We start from the raw sequence: 7,349 nt of genomic DNA, 5'->3' as shown, positions 1-7,349 counted from the left end.
CCATGATCTTGTGCTTCTTGATCTCCATCACCAAAGCACCGGCATGATCTTCATCTTCACCGGTGCCACACTAAGATCTCCATCATCATGATCTCCATCATTGTGCCGCCATCGAGGTTTTTGTGCTGTCTATGCTATTACTACTAAAGCTACTACCTAGCAATATAGTAAATGCATCTACAAGCACAAATGTTAGTTTAAAGACAACCCTATGGCTCCTGCCAGTTGCCGTAGCATCGACGTGCAAGTCGATATTTAACTATTACATCATGATATCTCATACATCCAATATATCATATCATGTCTTTGACCATATCACATCACATGCATACCCTGCAAAAACAAGTTAGACGTCCTCTGATTTGTTGTTGTATGTTTTACGTGGCTGCTATGGGTATCTAGTATGATCGCATCTTACTCACACAAAGCCACAACGGTGATATGCAATTTTCTATTTAACCTTCTCCAAGGACCGCCTCAGTCAAATCCGACTCACTAAAGTTGAAGAAACAGACACCCGCTAGTCATCTTTATGCAACAAGTTGCATGTTAGTCGATGAAACCGGTCTCTCATAAGTGTACGAGTAAAGTTTGTCCGAGCCGCTTCAATCCAACAATACCGCTGAATCAAGAAAAGACTAAGGAGGGCAACAAATTGAACACCAACGCCCACAAACTCTTTTGTGTTCTACTCGAGATAGCATCTACGCATGAACCTAGCTCATAATGCCACTGTTGGGGAACGTAGCATGGGAAACAAAAAAAATCTTACGCACATGCAATACCTAACCATGGTGATGATCATCTACGGGAGGGGAGAGTGAATCTACATACCATTGTAGAAAGCTAAGCGGAAGCATATAAATTGCGGTTGATGTAGTGCAACATCTTCGCGATTCAAATCGCAGCCTGTCCCGCGATCTCATCACGATCCGTCCCGTGATCCCATTACGATCCATCCCTATCTAGTGCCGAACAGAGGACATCTCCGTGTTCAGCACATGTACAGCTCAATGACGACCCCCGCCTTCTCGATCCAGCAAGACGGACGGGGAAGTAGATGAGTTCTCTGGCAGCATGATGGCGCGCCGGTGATGGTGGTGATCTATTCATGCAGGGCTTCGCCTAAGCACTACAGAAATCCGATCTATAAGAAGAACTACAAACTAGAGGAGAGGGTAGCACGTGGCTGAAATTGTGTGTCTCAAAAACCCTCAATACCTCTAGTATATATAGGAGGGAGGGAGGGGAGGAGGAAGCCTCAAACCTGCAAGGTTTGGCCGAAATTGGAGGTGAAGGAGTCCTACTCCAATCCTACTAGGAGTAGGATTCCGCCTTTCCACGTTTTCTACCTTTGGGTTTTTTGCCTCTCAAACCTCATGGGCCTTAGTGGGAGCTTATGTCAGCCCACTAGGGGCTGGTTTCTATCCTCCCATAGCCCATAAGGACCCTCGGGGCGTGACATCCCTCCCGATGGTCCCCGGTACCCTCCTGGCAATCCCGATACACTACCGATGATCCCGAAAGTTTTCCGATGACCAAAACAGGACTTCCTATATATCAATATTTACCTCTGGACCATTCCAGAGCTCTTTCTGATGTCCGGGATCTCATCTGGGACTCCGAACAACTTTCGGTTACCAACACCTATAACTCAACTATACCAAAAAGTCATCGAACCATAAGTGTGCAGACCCTGCGGGTTCGAGAACTATGCAGACATGACCGAGACACCTCTACGGTAAATAACCAATAGTGGGACCTGGATGCCCATATTGGCTCCTACATATTCTATGAAGATCTTATCGGTTGAACCTCTATGTCAAGGATTCATACAATCCCGTATATCATTCCCTTTGTCCTTCGGTATGTTACTTGCCCGAGATTCGATCGTCGGTATCTCCATACCTATTTCAATCTTGTTACCGGCAAGTCTCTTTACTCGTTTCGTAATACGAGATCACGTGGCTAACTCTTTAGTCACATTGCTTGCAAGGCTTGTTTGTGATGTTGTATTACCGAGTGGGCCCCGAGATACCTCTCTGTCACAGGGAGTGACAAATCCTAGTCTTGATCCATGCTAAGTCAACGGACACCTTTGGATATGCCTGTAGAGCACCTTTATAGTCACCCAGTTACGTTGCGACATTTGATACAGACAAGGCATTCCTCTGGTGTCAGTGAGTTACATGATCACATGGTCATAGGAATGTATACTTGACATGCAGAAAATAATAGCAACAAAATGACACGATCATATGCTACGTTTATAGTTTGGTCTTGTCCATCACATCATTCTCTTAATGATGTGATCCCATCATCAAGTGACACCACTTCTCTATGCCTAGGATACCTTAACCATCCTTGACCAACAGGCTAGTCAACTACAGGCTCACTAGGGACATTGTTTTGTCTATATATCCACACATGTATTCATGTTTCCATTCAATACAATTATAGAATGGATAATAAACGATTATCATGAACAAGGAAATATAGTAATAACCAATTTATTATTTCCTCTAGGGAATATTTCCAACACTAGGATGACTCGGCGTTGAAATTAAGGGTATGAGAGAGTACTACATAGAGCATCTTGCATGTCACTAATAGAAAACAGGGCTATAGTCCCGGTTGGTAAGGGCCTATAGTCCCGGTTCACCAACTGGGACTATTAACTTGGGACTAAAGGCCCCCCTTTACTCCCGGTTTTCCACGAACCAGGACTAAATCCCTTCCACGTGGCTGTGAGAGTGTGACAGGGGGCACGGACATTTAGTCCCGGTTGGTAACACCAACCGGGACTAAAGGATTCTGTGATTTGGGGTTTGCGGGTTTTGGGATTTCGTGGTTTATTGTTTATTTTTTCTTTTCATTTTTTTCATTTAATTCTTTTTAATTTCAAACATATCATAGAATTTGGTACATATATCATAGAGTTTCTCATAGGACGTATATCACAGAATATCTCTATTTGCATACACACATGCATATATATATAGAATTTGGTATATACAATTTTTCTTACAACTTGCAGATCAATTACATGCATGCATTAATTGGTGAAGTGGTATTCTCCTTTGGGATCTATGACCTCATCCAGCAAAAATTCGGCAAATTACTCTTGAAGTGCTCGTATGCATTCCATTCGGAGGAGTTCCTCCCGCTTCTCCATCATCTTTTAAGGAAGGAGACCAATATGAATATTTTATATATATTATAGCATGAATAAAAAAATTGTGAATAATTTTTACGTATCGCAAGAGTTCCTGGTTTACTAGGCACTTTGGTCGTAAAGGAGCGAATTTTCTCGAAAACATAGTATGCACATAGCGTATTCCCCGGTTGCTGTCGCATGCAAAACTTTACGAGGATATAATTCAGTCACATAATAATCAAGCATTATAATGGTATTGAAACTAGAACTAAAGAGATGCGCGGACGTAGGTAGTACTACTTAATTACCCTGGACGGTGTCCATCGCAACTTTGGTTTCCATTCACCGCAAACATTTTTGATGAACCGGCTCCAAACCTTGCCCGACAAAGAAAAATAATAAAAGGAGTCATTGATTAATTGATATCAGTTAATAAACTAAAGAGGCCGACATAGTGCGATAATGATTGAAATTACCGGTACATCATCAACTTCAGGGACTTCTACTCGCCTTCGTCTTTTCTTAGTGAGTCGAGTACTTGAACTTTTCCCTCGTCAATCGAAATGAGGAGCAGGATAAAGTGAAATCTGCGTTGTATAAACGGGCATGCATGCAATTGATCAAGAACTATAAATAAAATTAACATCGATCGGGTAAGCAAAATAAAATTTATAGTACAAGACAGCAGTAACACTTACTTGAAGTTGTAAGGAAATAATATTTTTTCATTGTGACTTAGTATCTCGAAAAACAAAAACAAGTTCTCTGTCTCTTCTGGGTATTGTACTACCGCCTGTTCAAAAATGGTATTTGGGTCAATGAAGCCAATGCCATATAGTCCATCTCTTTTCATTTCAAGCATCTTCATTCTGGATAACACGGCACACACAAAATAATATAGTGAGGATAATTAGAGGCTAATGAACTAGCCGATAAGCTAGAGACTTGAATTACAGAAATAAATCACTTACAAACAATAGCAACTGACGAGAGATTTGTCGAGTGCCTCTTGATTGAATAACTGCCAAAATTCTGGCATCTCAACCAACAAATATTTGCAATTGAAGAAATGCTCTCGCTTGAATGTCACCATTAGGGACTGACGCCCGAGTTCTGCTTCCTTTATGTACCAGTTATGCAATTTGTACATTTTCGTTGGTAGATGCTTGACAAGCTCAGGCCTGACAAGAGATCTCTTGGGTTGATATGTCCATACTAGCTATTTATCCACCGTGGCGGGAATGTTCTCGTTGCCTAGGAGTTGTGAAACAGTGACACCGACAGTCATAGCCATCTTTTGAGCAATATCAGGATCGACTACGAAATCATCGGTACCCACCTTGAGCGGCGGGATCGATTGCACTGGTTGTTCTCCCAGCTGGGGAATGGTTTTCCTGCTTCTTCTGTTAAGGAGTGTCATCTTCGTTTGCTCTTTTTGATATGACTTGGCAATAGAGCGGTCATAGTCTGATTTAACTCTCTTCGGAGGCGGCGGATCAAAAAGATTGGCCAGATCGCGCTTGACGTCTTTCAGAGGTGTTATATCCTTTGGTACATGCTTTCTCTTGTCTTTATGGACCTGCAACTCAACAGCCACTGCCTCGTCTAATTCCTCTCTAGTCTTCTCGTAAGCCAACTTTGGCGGGGAGGAGGGGTGCGTTTCTTCCTAAGCTTATTCCGCTTTAGACTCTGGTTCTTTTACAGAAAACGAAATGGCTTGCCGGTGGCGGGTTGGCAGGGTGGAGTCGGCTGGCGCGGCGGACTTGGAGGAGGAGTCGGTGGCCTTGGAAAGACGAAGCAGTCCTTTCTCCATAAGCACAGGTCACGTAGGACTTCTTGAAGTGTCTGCTGCCCTTCACCTCCAGGAATGTCGATCTTTAGTGACTCATATCCCGGCATCACTTCATCCACCCCAACACAAGCATAGCCAGGTGGAATCGGAGTGCTATGGAAGATTGCACCAGTGGGATTTGTTAAAGCATAGCCAACCGTTGCCTTCATGGATATGTTCTTGAGTTTCATGTAAAGCTCACAACTTTGTGTCTCTCTGATTTCATCCACGGGGTAGCTAGCCAATGGTGCATCGTCGGCAACGACCCTCACGGAACCCATGCTGCTTTTCGACATCGATGGGATGGTACTATCCAATGCTGGATCGGTTGGTTGCTCTGGCAGCTGAGGCATCCTTTGCTGGCTAAGTGTGTTGATCTGCTCCTCCTGCCGCAAGAATTTGCGTTCCAAATCCGCAAGCCGGTCAGCATCTTGCTTCTTCCTGGCTGACTCCCGATTCTTCTTACTCGCATGACTTCTGTAATCGCCCTAGTCCTTAAACCCATCAATCCACGAAATAACGCCTTTGCCTCGTGTTCGTCCCAGTTGTTCAGGATTCTTGAGGGCGCGTGTAAGCTCGTCGTTCTCTCTCTCGGGCTGGAACACACCCATTCGAGTATCTTCTATTGCAGCAAGTATAGCTTCAGAGGCATTTTTAAGACTTGCCTGCTCCACAAGCAACCCTGCCTTGAGAGGCATCTTTAAGACTTGCCTTCTCCACGGGCATTTGGGTACAACTTTCCCCCATGCCCATAAAACCAATTCCTGCACCTTTCAGGCCATCTGGTTGTTTGTCGAGTGACCCCTGCATTAATCAGCTTCTACTCGAATTCATCCCACTTAGAAATGCCACTCTTGTAGCCACCTGGCCCCAGAGAATGGTGATGCTCTTTTTTTGAGTATTTTCCTTGTTTATCCTCGCCCGCTCCTTTGTTGTTTCTGATTGCTTGAACTGCACGAATAAGTCCCATTTATCTTTTATCTTCTCGTATTGTCGAGTGAATTCTGGAGTCTTGCCTTGTTTGCCGAAGTCGGCCCATAACCTTTTCTTCCAGTTGCAGAATTGGGTGGCCATCTTCTTAAGAGAAAACTTCTTGACTTTCTCACGTTGTTTTTATGAGAAATTCTCTCGTAGGGTGAAATGTGGCATGAGCGTATCCCAAAGCAGATTTTATGTTATTTCGTCCACAAAACTAACTTCTCGATCTTGCTTTGGCCTATGCCATTCTTCAATGGAGATAGGGATTTGGTCCCTGGCAATAACTCCGCATTGACGTACAAATTTGGATGCATTCTTTTGGGGATGAGTTGGTTCTCCACCTAACATTATCACATCAATGTTGTAACTTGTGCCCTCGGGCAACTTTTTGGTCGGGCCTCGTACTGCCCTGCTCGTAGAAGATTTGCTCGATCCGGAGGGTTAAAAGAGGAGATTCGTTTAATACACATCTAATGATCACCACATGCCAAGTATATACCTCACCGGACATTGATAATTCCAGAAAAATTTCTTCAGCATCATCGTCGTCTGGTTCCCCTTCGTCTCTTGGTTGTTCTTCCTCAATTCCCTCACCGGATGGGTTAAGGTATTGTGAGCAATCATCATCTTCTTCATTCTCTTGGTTTCGAGAGCGTATCATGTTTTACAAGACATGCTCTTGATCATGGTCTATGTCTCTACTGTCCGTAGCTTAATTAACCGAGAAAAAGATAAAACAATTTAGTATTCACTTTAGCTAGGAAGATCATCATGTATATATAATATCACTAATACGTCGAATAATCCACTTAAATAATGCATCATCAAATAATCCACTTAATATTATCGAATATATAATCTCGAATACATCACTAATACATCTCTCGAAGAATATATAACTGGTGAACCAACAAAGAGATGCCGCTGTACTGAGGCGGGTGCGGTGGACACCCAAAGAGCAGGAACCATCACCGGATCATAGCTCGGGTGAGATCCCTGAAGAACCTGCTAGGTATTGGAGAACCTAGCTTACAACGCCTCCTTGTAGCAATGGACGTGCTCGTCCTCCTCCGTGACACGGTGACGTACCCCCTCCTCGGGGGTTGGCAGCCTCGGCATCGAAAGTGGCCCATGCGGCCGCCACCAAAGAAGCCCCGGGTTGACGACGGGAGCTCGATTCCTCACCAAGCTGCGTGCCCCAGAAGGTATCTCCTTCGAGTGCCAGCCAGGCGGAGCCCAGTCCCACACATGCTGGCGCCTATCAGGCAGGTGGTCGACACCGAGTCGACGACGAGGATGCGGGCCAGGCATTATCGACGTTGAGAACCAATTCTAGAACTATTTAAATTCCTACTATTTAATTAACTTTAATGAACTTTTACA

The sequence above is a fragment of the Hordeum vulgare genome, chromosome 6H (assembly GCF_904849725.1).
Source record: "Hordeum vulgare subsp. vulgare chromosome 6H, MorexV3_pseudomolecules_assembly, whole genome shotgun sequence".
Taxonomy (NCBI): Eukaryota; Viridiplantae; Streptophyta; class Magnoliopsida; order Poales; family Poaceae; genus Hordeum; species Hordeum vulgare.
The sequence above is the reverse complement of the archived record's forward strand: the minus strand, read 5'-3'. Positions refer to the sequence as shown.